This window comes from Taeniopygia guttata, chromosome 10 (genome assembly GCF_048771995.1).
Source record: "Taeniopygia guttata chromosome 10, bTaeGut7.mat, whole genome shotgun sequence".
Taxonomy (NCBI): Eukaryota; Metazoa; Chordata; class Aves; order Passeriformes; family Estrildidae; genus Taeniopygia; species Taeniopygia guttata.
This window is the reverse complement of record NC_133035.1, coordinates 16,462,918-16,483,899: the sequence shown is the minus strand read 5'-3', so window position 1 is coordinate 16,483,899 and position 20,982 is coordinate 16,462,918.

Sequence of the window (20,982 nt, the reverse complement as noted above, 5' to 3'; positions counted from 1 at the left end):
TTTTGATATTTAACCTAGGAGAAGAGATGTAGAGAAAAATATTTCATGAACTTGTATAAACAAAGAAATTTAATTCTTTCCTTTCATTAAAAAGAAACAATGCAACTTGTAAGAAATGTAAGAAACACACTTTCTTCAAAAAGGAAGATTAATACAGGTTAAAAAGCCTTTCCAGTTTTACAAAATTAATACTGTGCTTAATTACATGAGATTAAAATTTCATTATACATTATACTTTAATTGGCATAGAAAGGGCCAGAGGTTAAAACCTTTGCACGAGTTACCTTTTGTACTGTTCCAATATCTAATAACATAGCAGTTTCAAATTATAAACCCCGACAACATTTAACAAGTTTCTTGCATGTTTTAATTTTACCCTAGTAATCTTTTATGTGGAGCAGTAGTGTTCCTGAGGTCGTAATCCTGGACAAAGAAACAAGCAAAGACAGAAATCACTACACAGCCAAAGGGGCTGGATGTTTTTGGACCATGGGAAAGTCCTGCCTGGACTCCAATATCAGCTTTAGGTTCAGACACTGCTATTCACAACAGCTGTGATGGTTAAAACACACTATGTGGGGCAGCTTTTTGCCTCTTAAACAGGCAGCTGGACCTTCAAAAACACTGGGAACTTCTTGGGAAAAGACCAAAGAAATCTGGAGGGTCCTTGAAGTGGCCTTGAACTGTTTAAACCAATGATGCCATGCTCTACAAGTGGGATTTTCAGGGGACTCCGAGGGGTTTAGGCATACAAAGCCTATTGACCTCTAATGGAATTAGGACACCTATTCCAGAGGTGTTTGGAAAACCCAACACTACTTAGGACAATGTTATTTGAACATAGATAAGAGGAGGCAACTGTTTCAAGGACAAACACATGTCGTTTTTAGAAATGAACACAGCAATTTATTTATATGTATGAGGAACATTTTGCTGGTAAACTACTGCATTCCCACTCCACCTCCTGTCTGTAATGAATCCCTAATGAAACCACCTGGTTGGTGGATCCAGGTGAGTCTGGAGAATCGATATTGCTCTACAAATACTGATTTGCACACCCACAAATAGATAAGATATTTTAGCACTGCTGTAACTGATCTCTTGAACAACCTTTATTCCTGAACAAGTCCAGGAGAAAAAAAAAACCTTTTTTTAGGGAGTCAGGAGTAACTTCTGCCACTATGGGGACCCAAGACACAATCTCTTCCTACTGAATTCAGGGATTATTGATTACTCTTCAGTGTTGGCAAAGTCCATGTGCACATGGACTCCTCGCTGTTTAAATGCCAACCACAAGAATTTAAGACTGGACCAACTAAAAACTGTAAAACAACTTTCTAAGCCATATTTTGACCTTTTACCCCCATCCTATACTTCTGGGCTTGTGAAAGCTTAAATAAGTGCTGCTTTTTATGGCAAATCTAGGCAGCTCAGCACCTACATCATGCAAAAAACTGCATCCACAAACAGCCATGTGTTGTTTAGCAGCATCCCACTGTGACCTGGAGAAAAGGGGTGTTTGTCCAGGCTGTCACACTGAGGTGAGAACAGTTCTAATTACCTATGTTTTTCCTGAGGTAGTTTACAGTTGAATCTCATTATTGGATAACCGTTTAATCAACTCTAAAAAATACAGTATAATTAGATACAGCATGAGGAAAGGAGGGAAGCAGCTCCAAGAATGGCAGAAGCCAACTCAGTATTTTGTGAATATCTCGTTTGAACCAAAATTCAGGTGCTGAAAAATACAGAGGTTTGTGCTTTTAAAACATTTAACAATCTTATACTACATCTTTAGGCACTAAAACAGTTGTTCAGAGTCCCATTTGAATTAAATTAGTGTAACTTCATCTAAATCAGAGATGAGCTGATTTGCCAAGTATGAGTCTCTGACCCAAACTCTTTTTTAGAAGCATACCAACTCTGAGCCTGATAATGTTTTCACTGAAAAAGGAAACTTCAAAGGGATTTTTGAGTGGTTAATGAAATTCAGGATGAGGCCTTCTGCAAGTAACTATACAGATTAATTTTAAAATATCTTCTTCATTAAAAGGACAAACTTTCAGAGCCAGCAAATGGAATTCTGTAATTAAAACATGTTTGTTTAAAAAAAAAATTCTGGAGAGGTCTTGGACAGTGAAATAATATCCTTTAGATTAGTGTTTAATTGAAAACAGTATTTACTGCTCTACTGCATTTGATAGAGCCCTTTACTGTGCTTCTTTATGTATAATTGTATTTTGCAACCAATTTAAAATAACTAGATGAGTGCAGTCCTTATATAAGGTGAAGATGAGTCCTTGCAAGGATATCAATGTCTACAGGGGTTTCTTTCTGACAGATATGAAAAAGTAATTTTCATTCTGCTACTTTCCTATGATCCTTTCTGCATATAAAATGCCTTTCACAGATATATACACACACAGGACTCCTCACCTGAGAGCAATACTTCCTGAAATACAACACAGCCCACTCTAATACTCACCCCATCTTTGATTTAGGGATGAGTCAGATCCTCACAACTTTTTTCCTCTAAGAGCAGAATCTGTTGTTATTATACCTGTAATCTTTTTAAAATGTGACTGCTACAATTGTAAAAAAGAAATAAATAGGAACAATTCTGCCTTGACAATGTTATGGCTAAATAGTTCAAAAGATAATTCTAAACTTCCAAATTGCAAAGGGGAAGTTTAGGGCAAGTGACTCTTTTCCCTGCCTTAGCAGTATCACTGGTTTTACCAGATTTTCAAATTGCAAAGCTCTTTGAGCTGCTCTTGCAAGAAGCCTGAGTACTCAAAACTTGGCCATATGAGTAGAAATATTAATGAGCTTGGCTTTGGATGATTATGCAGCCCATTTCCTCACCCCAGTGACAATTGCCTTGTTGCATCTTTGATCAAGTTTAGTTTAGATACACTCAGATCAATGACCCTGTCTGTCCTCATACTCATAAAAGATGAGTTTAACATGATGCTATTGAAACAGCAATAATAATGCCCTGCCACACCAGGAAAAAAAATGTGCTGCAAGTCAGAATATTCCCTGGTAAAGATATTATATTTTTAAAATGTGATTTTAAAAGCAGGAAGAGGATCTCACTATGACTTATTTGCATGTGAGAGACTCAAGCTCTTCCCTTCTGTCCCCACACTCTGATTGCATTTAGCATCTCGGCCTGTTGTTATAGACAAGAGAACATCCAACTCTCCCAAGGTTAATTGACTGCTGTTCTTTGAAATATACATGAGAAAGTGTATTGACTGTCTCACATCCAACCTCACCTGTCATGCAGGAGGAGAACGGGAACAGGGGAAAGGACTCCACAAATGGATGAGAAGGACAAAGGTGAAATGCAAAGGGCAGCACTAAATTTCACCAAAATCCCTTCTCTGTTGTTGTCTTGTGTGTTTTCCACACCAGCTCTTTGTGATTCTAGAGTCTGTAATTACAGAGATTTTTACAGAATTAAGAAGAGATTTCTCCTAAAAATTTACCAAGTCACCCAGTTCTCCTAATGTTATAGGGTCTCAAGGCAACTGAACCCAACCAACAGGAATATGCAGATGGCCCAGATTCATTTGCAAAATTAACATTTGTGGCTTTTCAGCCTTTCCTAAGGATGGCGATTTCTTCACATATGGAAATACTTCCATAACATTTTAACGTCTATACTGATCAAACTTCCACAAATAATCATTTTATCTCAGATATTACCATAGCAGGACCCCAATTACCTCAATCAAGATAAAATGACAAACATTAGGTTGGCATGATCTGAGAGAGTCCCATAGGGAGAGTGAATTAGACCATCATCTCTGAAGTGTTACATGTAACTTCCTTGCTCTTAATATCTAATTTCAGCCTTGCAATATTAAACCAGATTATGCCACTATATCTGCTTAAAAATATCTATAAATTATTTGCAAGAGTTCTCTGACGGGAAAATGTTCTTCCACATGTGGTCTGCATACAGGGATATCAGAAGTGCAGGTATCTGGTGATATCTGGTGATATCTTCTGGTGACGTCTCACAGAAGAAATAATATCACATAGGAACTGACAGTCTAAATTGCAGTCTTTCCAGGCTCATTTCTCCAAGGGATAGAATTAAATTTGGCTTAAATATCACACAGCTTCCCGTGTTCAGAATGTTCCGACACCAGGAGAACAGCTGGAATTGTTAAACCTCAACACACCTTGAAAACCGCCGCATGTAAAACGGAACAAAAAGGGTTTTTTCAGATAAAAAACATCGTTTTGTACAACAGGCCTGTATGTCACTGCACACAACAGCAATTATTGTATGCTCAGATTGGAAAAGGGGTTTACCTCAGCCTGCTGACACAGCCCTACCCACAGAGCCATGCCCTGAAGAGCCGAGGGAAGCCAAGCGCGCGTCTCATTTCGTGACTCGTGTCCCCACAGCGACAAGCCCGCACAAGACACATTTCTGATGATCAGATAACCCCTTGTAATGCCTCCACCATGATAACTGGATTTCTGCTAAGCTTTCCATGACCAAATTACAGCCATAATCATGACATGCTGCACACCACTGCCAACAGCATAAAGTGACACCTGCTAACAACAGCTTGAAAGGGAACTTGTTGGTGCGACCAGAAACATAAACAATAAATAAGGGGCTGCTTTTTCTAAAATTTGCTCATATTGGATCAGGCTCAGCTTGGCAGCCTCAAAGAACCAGAGCCTACCTTCACACAAACTCTGAGGGCAGCGAAGCACTTTGTTGATGGAAAAAAGAAAATATTCTCCATATCATATGAAGGAGTACCAGTCACACAGATCCAATTAATTCTCTTTGGATTACACTCAACCTCCATCTAGACTTCAGTACAGAAAATCCACATGTGCAATATGTGCAAAAGCCAGAGGTATCATATTTTCATTCCTCAGTTCAGCACTACAGGTTACAAATGCCAGTGTCCTACTCCCTTTCAAAATCTCTCATCTCCTACCCCCTACCTGCCAGCTTGATAGAGCATTTCCCTTGCCACTAATTCTGGTAGCATGCCCTAATTAACTCATTTTATCTTTTGGTATAAATCAATTACAATTAAAATATAGTTTGTCAAACCTCAGTGGACTGTTGTTTCATGTTAAAAACAGTTTTTACTCATGAGAGAAAGTGTGATTAACTTCAATAGAAAGCTTAAAGTTCAACTTCCTATGTGCAGAGGGAATCGAGCAGAATCCTTTGCAAAACACTCCAAGCTTCATCTCTGTGTGAGGAAACTTAAACAAGTGGAGGGTTTTACACTGGTCACTGAGAACATGAGTTAGGATCTAAAAAAAAAAAAAAATGATAAATTGTTGGCTTGGTTTTGTTTTGTTTGAAACACATATGGTGAATAAGCTGATGAAAGAACATCCAGCACTTCAAAGGATCAAAAAGAGCTTTTTAGGTGTCACACTGTTTTTGAAATATATTTGAAATGTGCAGTACTGTATTTTAATTTCAGATGGGAGGTTAAAACACAACAAGTCCAGTGTTCCACCACAGATAAGGGATTCAGTTTCTTTGGCCAGGAGTTAGCAGTAGCAGAAGTCTGGCAGAGCTCCCTGTTTCAATAGGGCCAGAAGTGCACTGGAAGTGTCCTGTCCCTGCTCTTATCACCACAGAAACCATTTTAAACACTAAATAAGCAGTAGAAGACCCTTCCACATACCATAAATGTATTATATATGAATTATCTAAGATCCTATATTCACAATAAATGTGATAGAGAGAGTTAAAACAGAAAAAAATAATCTGTACCTAGATAAATGGGACTGTAATACTTTATTTCTTTTTACCCCAGGGCAATTTTGGTACCACAGTGTCACAGAATACAACATGGAAAATCCTCATCTGACAGATTTCAGCGGTTGCACTGGTAAGGGATAAGGGAAGGAGACACATGCCTGAGGGGAGACCTTTAAGAGGACACCCGTGAAGAATCCCACAGTATCACACACATCCCTAAGGGATGGCAGCCCCTGAGCAACCACGGGACATCAGCAGCGCACCCAAATTACTGATTTTCAAGAAAAAATGCAAAGAAAATGGATGTTTGCTAAAATTCTTCCACTTGGTTCAGAACTATGCATAGATGCCACGATTATTTTCTCCTGCTCAGTGAGACACCAGCCCCACTTTACTGCAGTGGAGCTCCATTTTCACCCAATAACACTGGCACTGCTCCAGCAGTCCACTTCAGCATGAAGATCAGCTGACTTTAAAACCCCTAACCATCATAAAACTGGTGTGTATAAATTTTAAGATGGCTTGGGGCATCTTCAGGTGTGAGCTCACAGCTAAGTGTAATGACATTCAGCATCCCCGGACACAGCACCTGAAATCCAGGGGGCTGCACTAAAATTCAAAGTTTCCATTCCCACGGGCACAACTGCAAAGCAGTGAAAAAGGGGGCATCATTTAACAACTGGATTGCTGCTGCACACTTGTCTTGCAATGGATAAGATCCCTGTATTTACCATCAGTGATGATTGCTGCTCTCAGAAGCTTGAAATATTTCCTTTATGTTTTTATCCTATAAAAACATAAAGGTATTTTACTGCACATTTGTAACGAGTACAGCTCTAGATCAGCAAACCACGGTTTTGTTTGACCCCAGCTACCATGTAAGCTTCTAGTTTTCTCTAGTCTAAAGTACACTGAAGTATTTTTCTGCTTTCCTGCAGTTTTTAAGTAGATAATAAGTCCCAAACTTCACCAGCCTTTAGCTGAAAGAAGCTTGTCACGGTGGTTGGTAGCTAATGAAGATCCTTTTAGTTTATCTTCATCAATTGTCAAATATTTGAGTCCATGAAGTGGTGTGATGAGGTACAAAGACAGATATTTGAAGGGATTTTAACTCATTTGAGCAATTACATGCTTAACTGCCCTGCGATAATCTGTCAGTCTGAGTCTTTTCTACACAGCAGAAGTGGGGAGTATTAGAATAGCTGGATTTAGAACATAAAGGCCTGGCCTGAATGGAAGAAAGGCACCAGAGAAATTAATTGCCAGTAACAAACAGCAGGACTGCTTGCAAGTTATATATCACATAGTTACCTACCAGCAGTGGTAGGAGCCAGCTGTAAAATAACAGGCTGGATTGTGACAAAATAGTCACTGCTATGAAATCAGTGAATACCATGGAGAATTTAAACTAACTTTGGCTAATCGAGTACATTGCATTACATAAATTACATAGATACACAGATAAAAATCTTGCATTATGTAAAGATTTGCTATACCTAAATTTCAGTAAAACAAACATGGTTTTAATTATTGCCCCAAGAATCTTAAGAGGTGATCCTATAATTTCTCTGCTGATATTTATCTATGCATGTGTTTCTGCCATCCTCGGAATATAAAACTTGTGTAAATCCACTAATGGAGAGCGATGAGTGAAATAAAAAAGGAAAAAATATTCCTTTATGTGTTATTCTTTAACTTGAAATTTTTATATTAGAGTCAGGTTATTAGGAAGATCTGATAGTGTAGATCACTTATAATGGTTTAGTTACAACTTCCCTGGGCCCCAAAAGTTCTAAGAGGAGCCAATTATAGAGGAATATCTCACTTCAGTCCAGGCTCAGTGCTGCTCTGGGCCACTGTTTGCAGAAACATGACTTACAGTCCTTTTTCTTGTCTTTCCTTTCCCTGTCAGGTCCCTGATGTCATCAGCTTGCTCCTTCTCGACATCTGCATGGAACAGGAAAACCTCTCCAGGAGAGCTGGTGCCGTTGGCTGCCAGGGCACAAACCTGGCACAGAGGGAGCATCCCACAGAGCTCTGTTCCACCTTCATCCTGCACCCTCAGAGCCCTGCCCAACCCAGCCACACCCTGGGATTTCCTGCACTGAGGAAACATCCATCCCACTTACAGCCTTTTCACACCAGAAATTCAGATTTTCTCAACTTTTGCACACGTCTGGGATTGGGTTTTCCCCCTCCCACTTTGGGATTACACTGTGAGGAACGCAGACTTGAGGCTACAATTAATGCAAGAAATGTCAAACACATAGTGGAGTCTCTCACTGCCCTGCTGGTAACACAGCCCTTAAGTGACAAAGTGTGTTTCTATTGGGAGAGGGCCATTTCCTTCCCATTACCCATGTTAGTTCTGATGTTTATTTAAGATTTGCCATCTCTCTCAGGTGGCAGCTCTCAGGGAGCTGCTTAGCATGGCAGTGCTGGGTATAAAACAAAAACCCTTCACCTCAGGGACTGTGTTTCAGCTCTGACCCAAGGTCAGGAAGGAAATAAGATAGGTAATCTCAGCTCTGTCCCTAATGACCACTATTCCACATCACAATGCTACACATGGCTGTCAGCTTCTGCTCAGGAGAGGCCCAGGACACAGCAGCATGGGGAACTAATTACCCTCCCATCCCAGGAACACATGGGCAGGCTGGGAGCACCGTGAGGTGTGGAGCAGGCTAATAAAGTGGAGGAGTGTCACACACATGGCTGTGGCACACAGTTCAGGAGCCACCTTCGTTTTCCTTCATTAATGAGGATTTTTATTTAAGGCTCACCATATCACATTAACATATTAAAAAAAAAAAAGAAGAATAAAAAGAAAAAAAAATAATAGAAGTGATTTATTCACGCGGCACAGTGTTGCAAACCTCACCTGCCTTTTGTTTTTACAGCCCTAATTCACATGGGCCAAATTAAGTCCAGACTTTTATGAGTGGGGCATAAAGGGCACACAGAGCTGCTCCCCCCTTCAGTGGAAGAAGAAGCCATAAATTGGCTGCTTACACTGGAGAATCCAGAGGAAGAAATCAAGCAGTGCCAGCAGCATTAGTTGGGTCACAGGCCACGTCTGAGCTGGGTGGACTGCAACGTGTTCTCATTCCCTCCCAACTCTATGGCAGGGAAACCAGTAAGGAAGCAGAGCCTTCAAAGAGCTGATGTTTGCCACACTCCTCTGCACCCCTGGAGCAAGCAGCACCCCTGGGTATGGCTGCTCACAGAGCACAGAAGGGTCTCTCCCTCCCTGGGAGGGCTGAGCCTCATTAGCTCACAGCCCAGCGTTTATTGGGATGCAAGAGCTTTCTGTAATTACAGCAGCCACTGACTGCCTGGACCAAGGGGTGGAAATATCTGGCAGCAGAAACACAGGTGACTGCCAGCAGAGGTGCTCACAACTCTGCTACAACCAGGCAGCACCAGCAGAGCCACCAGACACTCCTTTTGTCCTCGAAAAGCCCAGAATATAGAGGGAGTTTAGGGCAAAACACACAGCAGTAAGCACTAAGGAAAGGAGTATTTTTAAAAGGTTAAGTTTTTACAGCTGTTAAAACAGCAAAAGTGTTAATTAAAAGAAAAGCAGATAGTGGAGAAGGCAGAGTTTGGGAAATCTCTGTTATAATTGACAGAAAGTTACCTTCACACAGAGCCACATCTGCCTGTGCAGCAAAAGGCAGAGCCTGCCTCGTGTCAGTATTTCTATGGTACCCTCTGCTTCCACCTGTGTGGGAACCTGGGAAATGTAGGCTGCCAGCTAGCTCCTCACTTGAATGGTTCCCTTGACTACATCAAATAGCATGATTTTAAAGGTTTTAAGTATTTATATAAGTACGTGTGATGATGGGCTTTTCCTCGATTGATAAACAGATCCAAACTCTTTTGAGTGATGGGAATTATAAACACATCTTAAAAATCATGCTGGCACAAACAAGAACAAAGCTAAGTCACATTTATCTTGTTCTCATTCAGACTGAACTGTATAAACTTGGGATGTTTATCTTTTTATTTAGACCACTGAATTTTGGAGTAGCACTCTGTGGATTTCCTGCCTACCCTATCCAAGCAGCAACAGCATGAGAAAAACACCTGTAAGCTTCAGTGGCAATCAAGGACAAAGAATCACAGTGTTCCCACCCTTTCTGAGGAAGACAAACCATTGGCAACTTGTGCAGATTTTTCTTCAAACTATATGTCACATAAAAATGTCAGACCAACTGGGGATTAGATCTAAAATCAGGCTGGAGTCTGTTTCACTGGAAAACAGTCAGAAGCAGCCTCCTTATCTCTGTGAGGAAATCTGTACAGACAGACTGCTAGACCACAGAAGACAGGCAATGCACCTCGTGGGATTTTGTGTTTTGGTTACAGCATGTGCCTCCACCAGAAATACTCATCTAGTTCTCAGGTCCTGAATTAAGCTTAAACATTAATTGTACTTGCTGCAATGTCACAAATAAATGCAGCAAGTTCCAAAACTGAATCACTCCGTGTTGAACCCAGTCCTGGCAGATGCTCGTGTTTTCCTGGAACAGAAGCAAAACTGGCAGAATGAGGCACAGGCTGGACTTTGTGTCTCTACACCCAGTAGTAGAACTGAACTGGTATATTTAGAAATGAACAGTGATGAGACACAGATCCAATTCCAGGATGCCCAGCATCCCTCTCAGAGCAGTGATCCTCATCCAGGACTAATCTTAATTACTAGAGTTACCACATTATGGTCATAATTTGAAAGAAAAATGGGATACTGAAAGTATGGCAGTAAAACCAGTTGGTTTCCACACTGTCCATTTAGACAACTGCAAATAAGCTTTGCAAATATGGGCAGTGAATGAATTTTTTCCACTGAATTCAGCAAGGATTTTTTACCTCATACCTTTTTCGTTTACCAGTCCCATAAGCTAAATTTACTGACATGCTGCAGAGAGTAGGACTAAAGCAGCAGGTATATGCTCATTGCTTTAATTCATTTAGTGAGTCCAGGTATAATAGAGATTTTCTATTACAGCCAAGCCTTTGTGACAGAGGCAAAACAATCTTACAGTAACACTAAAAATTATTATCACTTTCATTATCATTGCACATGGGAGCCTTCACTGACAACTGGAACCTATCACAGACAAATACAAAAGAGAGAGCAAGAAAGGAGTTTTCAGAATGCAGCATCTTCTATTTCAAGTGTCAGAGATAGCCCTTGAAAAATTAAATCTGCAAGGAACATGAGAGACAAGTTTTGCCTGAGATCTGTTTCATATTCTTATTGGCATCATTCCCCAGGGGCAAGTAATTTTGAGTGCAATACAAAGTTGATAATATGCTGAGTATAATTATAATGAGGACTGATTAAGTTGGTAGCCAAAGTAGAGTAGTTTTATATCTGAGAGAGCATCATAAAAGAAAACCACATTAAAAGTTCTGGGAAAAAAAAAAACGACACACAGGGATTGACAACTAGTTCCCCAGTGAAATAACATCAAAGCTGATATATATTGTATGGAAAACAACCCACAAACAGAGAAAATATTCTAATTCTTTTAAGGTTTCCATGTCAAAAACTTAAAATCTGAATACATTAGATGCTGTAAAAGAGAAGAAAGTATTGACAGCTGTAGCTATTCCATGCAATTAAGTTCAACGTGCCCTATTTTTCAGTGGCTGTTGAACAACTATGTTTGCCTTTGGAATTTTCTTCTCAGTTGCTCAGGAACATTTGGCTACAGAAACAATTTTTGAAGAAATCTTTTCAGGAACTGATTCATCCCTGCTTCTAGGGGAATTACAAGAGCTAACTGGTATAAGGGCTGATTAAGCCAGTCCACTGTTTGAAAGTATTTCCTCCTTTTGTTTTCTGTTTTTATTTCACATTTTCCTGTAGTCCTTCTCTGGGTCTGACATCTTATTGTTTTGAATTTGGAAGAGTAAATCCAGCTGGACAAAATCACACAAAATCTGAATGTTTCTCATGTCTGAGTCCTGGTTCTTTGACAGGCAGAATTCATGGATACAAATTTTTAATAATTATTTTTACATCATGCTCACTTGAACTACGAAATAAAGAAAAGGTAACCTGTACCCAGTGTTGCAAAGTGGAATAATCACACAGGCTCTTGAGCCTAATTCTGTGATGGGCTGAAATAGTGGCCCCAAAGCAGCAGTGAACTTTTTAAGTGCCTCCCTTTGTATGGAGTCATTACAGTAAGTGCAATTATGGATGCTAAACTTAATAGAATGATTTAAATGCTGAATTTAAAGCATTTGCTTTGAAAAACCATCATTATCACACCAGCATGCTCCAGGTCCAAAATCATTCTAGTCAAAATTATTAAATGCATGGGGTTTTTCTTTCAATTTTAACTGTATGGCAGATATGGAATCTGCCTGTGAAAATCCAGCACTTTACAGGAACCCAGGACCTTCTAGTTCAGCAAAGTCATGTCCCAGCTACTGCAGGCAACTCTGTCATTAAAAACAATTTAAAAGTAGCTCATATTCCTTCTTAACACTACCAAAGCATTTTAGCCTTATTGCTTCATCACTGAACAGTTGCTCTTCTGATTTCCAGCCTCACTGTATTTGTAGTTTATCCTGTCCACTCTGTCCAGCTGTTCTTTCCCTGATCTAATATTATCCTGGGTTACAAAGACCTTGGATAATGGCTAATTTTTTTAAGAAATATAAAAGAATGTATCTTCATGGTTTACCCAAAATGCAGAAGTTTTAATGAACAGGATACAGCCCCATAAAAAAAAAATTCCTGGGGCAGAAGAGATGCTAAGTATCATTGAACTGGGTGTTAGAGAGCTGATGTATAAATACAGCATAAAAAAGGGTAATGCTGTCTTGTGCAGCAAAATGATACCAACACAATTAGTTCAATGCTGCTTTTAGAGTTTACTGAATATGACCTCTGCATTTTTCATCTTCAAAGGTTACTCCTAATTAGCATCCAGTGATAACATGCTAGAGATGCTTCTTTAAAAGATATCACAGCTCCAGCAATGAGTACTGACATGGTATCTATCAAAGTCTCATGGTGCCTGCAATTCTGACAAAAGGCACTCAAAAGGACTGGCACGTATCACCTTATTTGCATTTTTGCATTTCATTATGCTCATAATTGCATACCACCACAGCAATTCTTCCCCACTATCTCAGAAAACATTATCAGCAACGTCTGAAATAAATGCTTAAATGTCAACAATTGACGAGCAAGAAAAGCTGACCTTTGCAGGATCTCATTCTTCTGAGAATTGCCCTGGTATGACTCACTCCTTAACTTTCTGTTTGCATTTGATAACACCAAAAGAACAGAGTTTCTGTAAGGAATGGTTCTGTGTGGTGGAAATAGAGGAGAAGTCAAAGAGCTGTAAAAATACCATCCATTTACACCACCAGTCAGCTGGGATACACTGAACTGCTGCAAAACCAACTCTTAAGGTCACCAAAACATTAAAGTGGACATTAACATTAGGCTGCAATGGAATTTCTGCAGAATTGCTACACCCACATCAAAATTAAAGAGAATTTATCCATGATCAATATTATGCCAATGGACAAAACCATCTTTCTTCCACAAGAAATGTTTGACACTTATAAAACACTCATCTAAACCCAAGGAAAACCATTCCCAGTCATCCACATATATTGACTGGCCTTCAGTAACCTGAGTTAACACTTTACTACCATTTTTGTTTCCACCATCATTTTGTGGCTCCATTTGCCTTGATTTGCACAGAAACTTTGATGCACATTAAAAAAAAAAAAAAAAAAAAAAAAAGAAAGAAAAAAAAAAGGAAAAAAGAAAACCCCATTAATCAATTTTAGCTTAAAATAAATTACACCACCACGGAAATTGCTGCCACTGTCCAAAAATGCTAATCAATTTTGAAAATCTACACCATGGCTTGCATCCCAGATTTTTGCCATCCAATCCACATCAAAAAGAAATGATAGAAAATTATGTTCACATGTTAGACTGCTTGTTTGCTTGTTTTAGTTGAGGCATTGGTTATGCTTCAATGGCAAACTAATCGCCTGTTTGGACTCTCATCCACTTTGTGTTACTTTTTTTTTAATGGCCGGATGGAGATGCTGCAGAAGATTTCAACATGGTCCATAGAGAAAGACCGAGGTTCTCTAACAGAGAGGAAAATGACTCCTTGTCATAATCCATGAACTGTTCAATCTCAGTGTTCATGCACAGTGTATATATACACAGGTATATGATGGCCCAGGATATCATCCAAGGTGACTGAAAGGATTAGACCAGCAGGTAAATTCCTATCTGAGATTTTCCTGAATGTTACCAGGCAAAGTGGCTCTACCTTTAGAAATAACCGCCAGAAACCACAGAGGAGAAAATACGAGATAGTTAACAAAAACATGCTTTCAGATTTCATTTGTAAGTTCTACTTTGTACATTCTATAACACATGAAAGAGAATTGTTCTTCCCAAACAAATCACTGTGTTGCATCAAGTCCTAAGGAGCTTCCTAACTTCACCTTGCTTGAACCACACATCTTTGCAATTGTTATAATAAATTACACAGTGTCCACATCTCTTTAAAGGCAGCTCATGTGAAATAAGGATGCACTGTATGTTGCATCAGCCTTTCCTTGCTTAAATAGGAAAAAAATAAATGGGAAAATAATAGCAGTGGACTTGGATCTACCAACTATATCCATCATCCTTTTGCACTTTGACAAATTTTAGTAGTACTGACCAGCATTTTCTGAAAAGAACTCCCAATGTATTAGTCTCCCCAGTTTAGGCATTTAAAACATAACTTCTAAAAAGCACTTTAACATGATTTCCATTTTAAAATCTCCTAGACCTCATTAAGATCACAGTCTTTGTTTCTGGCTATTGAGACAACTCAAATCAAGCTGGGACTCCTCATTATAAAATATTCTGCCAAATGATTTAAAACCAGGCATGAAAAACTATCTATAAAAACAACTTCCCACATGGATATGATTAACAACCAAGATGGAAGTGTTTCTTGTTGTCAATAACAACTTCTAGTAATGATAAAGATGGGCCAATATAAATGGAACAAAAAAACCCTTGGAGCGTTCTCCACATAAAAAAAAAATATATATAGATATATATATAAATCAATCCTTTATATGAAAAACAGTACTGGAATAATTTTAAACCACTCTTAGGTTTATGTCCTTTTTGTCCAAAGTTGGAAAATGAATCTTTTTTATTATTATGGTGTGTTTACTATAAAAACATTTGTCACTGTTCTTCATTGAGAGATAAAATGTTGGAAATACATGGTGCACTTATTGGACAATTTAACATGCTCAGGTCAGGCACTCTGAGACTTCACAGCAGCACAACAAGAGCAGATATTTGAGATGCTGGAAATCCAGATTACGGCTTTCAGAAGACATGGTGTATTGTTCACCCAGGTTGAAAGCAGATGTATGTTTATATACTTTAATCTTGGCTCAGATGTGAGCTACCATGTTAACAATTTTGTTGCCCAGGCTGCCCTGGCTTGGGATTTAAATAAAAACAAATTACAGGTCTTAACAGTGATAGATGGACTTCTCTTACATTTGTGTGGAGTATTTTTGCCTTAAGATTAAAGGCTTACGCATTTATCTGCATAAACTAACCCCTGGAGTAGGGTACTGCTGACATTTTCCAAGAAAAATGAATATCCTAACTTATTCCAAAGAGAAGACTTGGTATTTGTATGGCCAGAGTGACCTTTGCAAGTGCCCTTTCAGATTAGGTGCACTACATGGAAAATTGTGCTCTTACAGTACTCCATAAATCATACCTACCAATTTTCTTTAAAGGGGTATGTAAATATCAGTGTACCAGGTGGGTAAACAACACTAACCTCGTACAAATGGCTTGAAAATTGAAGAAAAGCACCTTATTTTGCTGCTGAAATTGCTTTTGAAGCCCAGCATCGTGGCTTGGGTTGTAGAATGCATGAAATGATTTGTGCACTGGGAATAGAAAATGGGTTGATGATAACCACACTCGACACAGTTCCTATGTTTCTGAGTTCTTTCGATGATCAAAGATATCATTGCTGTATATTACTTTTCTTTGCTGATCCCAAATGCATGTGAATTTCAAGTGACACACACATTATCTGCATGTTTCCAAAATGGACAGACAGCTTTTTAGTTTGTATTTCTCATTTGAGCTAGTTAATGCTTCTGGTCCAGATTCAGTCTGAGTCTCCTTGCAGTAGTTATGTAGCATTTCCATTTAATAAAACCAAGGCAGAGAAGTTAATGTGCAAAAGATGAGAAAATAATGTGAAGTTACAGCCTTTGAAACTGTCAGAAGAGTTAGTTGGATAAGTTCTGAGTATGGAAGTGGGAAGATGTGTTAATTGTTGCTAAGCTGTAGCAGATAATAGATGAGATTCTGAATCAAGAAAAGAGCCCTGATTTTGGGCACACCAGTAGGGTAACAAATACACCACAGATAATAAAACACCTGAGTGAAGAGCCAACTTCAGATGTGATCCCAATTGCAGTTTAACTCTTAAGATTTGTGACTTTTATTAATTCTGAAAGTGTCATTTCCACAAATGTGGTGGTGGTGTGCTGCTTCTCCCATAATGTCCCAGTGATGTAGCATAAATACCTACAGGAAAATGTCATAACTCCTTTTGGAATGTGCATTGTCAAAGCAAAATTTACAGTGTTCTCTGAAAGATATCTAATCCCAGCCTTACCTTTAAGTGCCTGAAGAAACCAACTATTTGATTTATTGAGGAATTGTTTTGTTGACTATGAATCACAGTTTATATAAAGATGTGATTTGTATTCAAAAAATGTCTGTGTCCTATGATCTAAGAATTGTTTGGGTTAAAAGAGGCCTTAAAGATCATTTGATTCCACTCTGCTGCCATGGGCAGGGACACCTTCCACTTGACCAGGTTATTTCCATGTTTTCCTCTTTCAAAGTGGTGAAGAATGTAGCAGGACAAACCTGCTGGCAGTTCACCTTAAATACTTTTCTAATAATTTTTTAGCCCTCATTCACCTGTGTCAATAAAATTATTTGGAATCCTTCATTATCATGGTGAATGGGAACACCAGGAATTAAGAGATTGCCATTTCCAGAAATTTCCGCCAATTGTTGGTTTATTTTTTACAGTAGAGATGGAGATACTCGATACTTTGCACAGCCAGGGTTTAAAATACTCTGAGAATATGCTGTAATGTCACTAAAGCGCAGCATGGGAAAACTCTGGAAAGAATTCCATTGTGTCAGGGCTAACAGAGGTCCCACAAGTTAAGTCATCCACTCCATCTAAAATATAATGTTGAATATTTTTGGGTCCTGGGTTCATTCAGCTTCAGATCATTTGTTGATGCACAAACTTTCTACATGTGATACTCTGGGTTCCAAAACCCAGCCCAGCTCCTGGATAGTTCTCAAGTATGGACCTTAACAGCGGGAACACAACTTTATTGTAAGGATTAGATGGGAGCAGGAACAGGATGTGTGTTTCCTCCTCTTACTCACTAAATGATGTTGCAATAAGCAGCTGAAAATCGTAATCAGCCTTTTGGAAAGATGAAGTGTGAGTAAGGAATAAAAACCATAATCCATTTTTAGCATCTGCTTAAGAAGATGCCTTAGAGTTATATGGTATATCAACATTCCCAGTGTCTTCCTTTAAAATCCTTAAATCAGCTCAGCTCAGAGTGCCTTTAGGGCATGAGGCAGAAGATAGAATTGCTCACGGGGAAGTATCTGAAGCATTTCTGAAAACAGATTTACTTTTCACAAGGGGAAATAAACCAAACACAGGAGGGATATCATCTACCTCCCAAAGAAAAACAACACTGGAGGGAGAAGAGAGCTGCAAATGCTGTAAAGCCAAGCTTTGAAGCATGTCTGGTAAATCTGTTCTCACTGAGAAGGGAAAAGAGGTCATGGAGGGGATGAGGGTAGTGTGTGAGGACATTCCCAGCCCACAGACCTCTCAAAATATCACTGTCTATATTCCAGAGCTGCTTCCCTGCCATCACTCAGTTATTTTACCACTGGTCCACCCAATAACTTTTTCAGCAGAGTGAGTTTACAGAAATCCAAAAACAAATCCAATGTGCTTGAGTCAAGATTTAAAAGCAGCTTGAAACACTTGTGATGTTTCAAGTCACAAAAGGCCACACAAACACCCCAGGGACACAAACTGCCTTGTTGGGATGTGCCACGGGTTTATCAGCTGTTCTCATCTCCTTGCAGCCACGGACCTGGGGTGCTCAGCAGCACTCTCAACTTCCCAGAGCTTGCACTCAGCTTGGAGAAAGAGTGAGACTCAATTTCTGCTCTCTACAGCCAATATCTGCAAGGCATTTGCTTCTTGCTGCAATTCTTTTGGCTCTTTTCCTCTATTGCCCTTGATATTTTGCACTAGACAGGGTTTAAAATGCTCTGAGATGAAGCTGTAATGTCACTAAAGCACAGCATGGGAAAACTCTGGAAAGAATTCCATTGTTTCAGGGTTAACAGAGGTTCCACAAGTCATCCTCTCTATCAAGAATATAAGGATGTTAAATTTCTTTCCCTTACAATTAAATCACAGACAAACAAATATTTCAATGAGACAGCACAGCCCTATTTTGTTACGATAAAAGTATGTGATATACCTTAAAAAATTATTTAATCCTCAGAACTTTTATTAATGGTTATTATTTATCAGTTCTCATCTATATGTTGCACTGATACTGTCTTAAGACAAGACCAGGAAGAATTAAATTCTGTACAAAGACTCATGTTACCATGTGGAAACTTGCACCATTTCATCTCACCCCAAAAAGATTCCTTCTAACAGAGAACTGAATTACCCTTAACTTTAAAAGTCATGAACAAACACCCATGAGAAACTCCACATTGTAGGAAAAAATGGCTTTACTGCAACTGAGTTGTTTTTAAAAGTTCCCCCTTTTACAAACACATTACAGCAGGGATTTTCAAAGGAACTTTTTGATTTTACTGAGACATGTCCAGCTATTGGCAGATTTAGGTTTACTCACAAGTTGTTGAGAGTTCAGTGTGATTACTCTGAGGCATAAAATAAGCAGTAAACACACATGAATAGGCTCAAGAGTGAAAACAATTCAGCACTCAGAGACAAGCAGAATATGAATATTTTCAAGGTGACTTCTTCACTTTAGAAGTATTTTTTGAAGACAGCACTGTGTTGCACACAGTACAATGCTGCTGAGAGTATGGAAAATGGGTTATTTTCTCCAGAGGGGACTGGATATAAATATAATGTTATTGTTAGTTATCCATTTAAAACATCTTTGAGCTTAAGAGGAGCTGCATCATGCCAAGCTTTACAATTATACTCTATCTCAAATCTCCCCAGATCCCAACATCTAAGGTCTCATTCATTATCCTATTAGGTTGCCACTGTTGGGAGAGACAAAAGACCTGCAAATGCTGTAAAACCAAGCTTGGAGCATTCAAGGCCTAATCCAGAGAAGTCACTGATTCCACCATACTGTAACAACACAACTGAAGCCCGAGCCCTGCTTTCTCAAAATCACCAATTAAAAAAGAATATCCACTGGCAAAAATATCATCTTAAGATGTCTATTCTGCAAAAACCTTGGTAGGATGTAAATAATTTTCTGTTTACTGAAACCTCAAACCGTCATATGACCTTGCATCTACTTGCACAACAGATAGAAAAAAATAAAAACCACTATATTTGACAGGCACTGCTAATAATGAAAATGTTTTTAAATGTAAGCTCTAGCTGTGTACCAATCACTGCCTAATCAGGGTTATGCTTTTCAAATTATATTGTGTCTTCTTTCACCTCCTGCCTATTATGTGAAATAAAAAGAGAAGTGCTTAGGCAAATCCTTGATCTGTTCACATATATTTTTAATATTAATATGTCAGAGCAGTGGCAATAATGATATTAGGCAAATGACGGAATTCTCCCCCCAGCTGGACATGTTAATTGAGAAGCCAAATTTTGGAGGCAAAGTTCACGTCTGTGCAGATGGCAGGACAATGTGGGATGGCAGCCCTAGGTCAGTGTCAATCCCAAACCCACTCTAATGGCTCCCTTCTCTGCTTTCCCAACCTCAGCTGCTCCCTGGGCGGGGGGAGAGCTCGGGCAAGGCTGCCTCGGTGGTTTTTTCCTGCCCTTGACTCTCTGCTGCACCAATTTCACACAGGGAAGATGTCCCTATGTGTGAAAATAATAATAAAAAAAAAAATTAAAAAAAAAGGAAATATGAATTTATGCTTCGAGGCACAAACAAGAAGGACAATTCCAGTATTTCCTTTAGAGCTGATGCAACAGACCCTTGCTCTGGCAGGGCTTCCTCCTGAGTTTGCTCCCATCAAGGGCAACACATTTCCCAGAAGAATCCAGCCACCTTGTATTTCCTCAGTTTAACAATATTTTTTGGGGTGGTGTTATTGTATTTATTTGCATTTATATTCAGGCCACTTAATATTTTGGGTAGACTGGACAGATTTGAAGATGCTTTATTCTGCATGAAGCTTACAAAGGTATTTTGCCCTTGTCAAAAGACCCCAAATATTGATCATATTTATAGAAGTATTATCTCCTTTAACATGGTCTGTGAAAAACAAGTTGAATGTATATACTCACATGTTTAGAGAGGGATAGAGCTATACAGCGTCACAAAAAGACTTTAACAGTTTCAGTTTCCTAATATAATTATTTATTATCTCTAATTAAAATGCAGAGCTTGGCTTTGTGTGTGAAAGTAGATGAAAAGCCTTTTTATTGAAAAGAGCAACTATGAGCTCTAAATTTCTTTATGGTAGAGATAAGTTATGTAATCACTGGTAACCTTTTTCAAGAATATTATCTCACTGTTTAAAAAACAATACCTTTTTAGTTTCAAAATTCCCATTTACATATGAAAAAGAGCTTTATTTATTGATGCCTTTGACTGATGTGCATTCCTCTTTCAGGAATACCCTCTTTTTTCCATCCTAAATATGCCAGAGAAGCTACTTTCCTCTTGGCATTACCTGCAGTGATATCTTAAAACAATTCTCTGCTTGAATTATCAATAAGTACAAAACCAGTTCATTCTTCAAATAAAATCATGTCATATATCCTTGGTTTATAATGCTATATTTCAAATATTTTCTATTCTTATGGGTAAAAGAATGCAACTTTTAACCACCAGCAGCAGGTATGAGCAAAGACAAAACCATTTTT